The 1860-nt window shown below is 39.7% G+C and overlaps 1 non-coding gene across 1 annotated transcript; it reads left to right on the forward strand.

Annotated features, from left to right (window-relative positions):
* Positions 1-1061: 1061 nt before the first annotated feature.
* LOC136525076 (small nucleolar RNA R71) lies at positions 1062-1169 on the forward strand. Its single transcript, XR_010776404.1, has one exon. It is a non-coding gene; the product is annotated as a small nucleolar RNA R71 (small nucleolar RNA).
* The last annotated feature ends 691 nt before the right edge of the window (positions 1170-1860 follow it).

Below are 1860 nucleotides of genomic sequence, written 5' to 3' on the forward strand. Positions count from 1 at the left end.
TACACTCCTCTGTTAACTTGATTACCTTAGTGGTGGGCAGTGGTCTTTTGTTGTTGAGAATGTCTCTGAGGTACTTCGCATAGGTGGGTACCTGTATGGCATCTAGCAGAGGAATATTGATATATAACTTTTGAATTACCTCTATGAACTTACCAGACTGCTCATCCATTTTAGCTTTTTGATTTCTATATGGAAATGGTAGGAGGTTGGTGTCAGGAAAATCTTGCATCATTTCTTGTGTTTGTGGCTCAACTTCTTCAATTTCTTCGTCCTTCTTCTCTCCTTGTACTACTGCCGGTGTCTTACCTATCCTTGTCGGATATGAGGGATCACAGGTAGACTTGCCACCTCTTGTGGTTATGGTGTTGACCTTTTCAAGGTTAGTGGCAAAAGACAGAGCAGCGGCCAGCTGAGCTATTTGTGATTCTACCTTTTTACTATAGCTAAGTTGGTCTTTTATAGCAAAAGAAAAACTATCCACTTTAGGGTTTATGTTTTCTAGGACCTTGTCATTAAAAGGAAGCTTTTTTAGAAATATTCTCATTAATCCTGACTTGTTCTAAGATCAGGTCTCTTAAGGATGGCTCCTTAGGATTAGAGGAATTATAGTAATTACCTGGGTACTTACCTTGGTAATTTGATCATTGTTGTTGATTCCATCCTTGTCTCTGTTGTTGTAGAGCAGAGTTGATGACAATGTTTGCATCCTCTTGATTTTCTGGGAAATCAACCCTAAATATTCTCCACATGCATTTTGAGCATTGTAAGCATCTTGTATAGCTTGACGGTCTTTCTTGTAATTGGCTCATTGATCAAGCCAATTCAATAAGATGTCCATCTTAGTTGACAGTGCACACACCTCTTTTGGTACTTCTTCACTCTTGTTGCATGCTGGATTATTGTATTGAGACCAGCCTTGGTTAGAGGCTATCTTCTCCATGAGAGCTTTAGCTTTTCTAAGGGTGAGTGACATAAATGCTCCTCTAGCAGTTGCATCCAGTTGTTCATGAGCTTTCTGAGTTAATCCATGGTAAAAACTTTGCATGAACAATCAATCTTCCATCCCATGATGAGGACAATCTGAAATATATTCTTGAAAATGTTCCCATGCTTCTAAAATGGTTTCTCCTTTTTGCTGTTGGAAGTTGGAAATCTTTCCTCTTAAGGCCTTGGTCTTGCCTATAGGGAAGAACTTTGCTAGAAAGGCCTTCAAACATTTTGCCCATGTAATGATGTTATCTTTGTTGGTGTAGAACCACTGCTTCGCCCTTCCCACTAGCGAGAATGGAAACAAGCGGAGTAGTATGATATCTTAAGCAATGTCCTTGTTGGTGATTGTGCTGCTAATCTCTAGAAAATTCTGAAGATGAGCATTAGCATCTTCATGTGCCTTTCCGCTAAATGGGGTAGCTTGCACCATGTTGATGAGGCTTGGCTTGAGTTTGAACTCAAGGTTGTTGGTTTTGAGTGTTGGTCTAGTGCGGATGTTCTTGGTGCTTGGAGCAGAGAATTCAAGCAGAGTCTTTTCAGCCATAACTTCAGAAACTGGTGTTGAGCTTCCTCTTGATTGGGTTGATTCTGATTGATGGAGATTGTTGGTGAATCACAACTAATCCTGCAATACCCTGTATAAGATATGAACAAAGATAAACAAGGGTAAGCCTGCTAAAGTAGAGGTATGATCTCATCTATAAGTATTTATTTGATCAATTCTCTTAGCCTTGTGCCCCTCCCCGGCAACAGCGCCAAAAATGCTTGTTGACATTTCTTAGCATCACTCTTTAATAAGTTATCATCCATAGCAATGATGCCAGAAATGCATTGTTGGTAATTATTAAGTATCCGCAAGTGCATAGATAA

Source organism: Miscanthus floridulus, chromosome 18, assembly GCF_019320115.1.
Source record: "Miscanthus floridulus cultivar M001 chromosome 18, ASM1932011v1, whole genome shotgun sequence".
Classification (NCBI taxonomy): Eukaryota; Viridiplantae; Streptophyta; class Magnoliopsida; order Poales; family Poaceae; genus Miscanthus; species Miscanthus floridulus.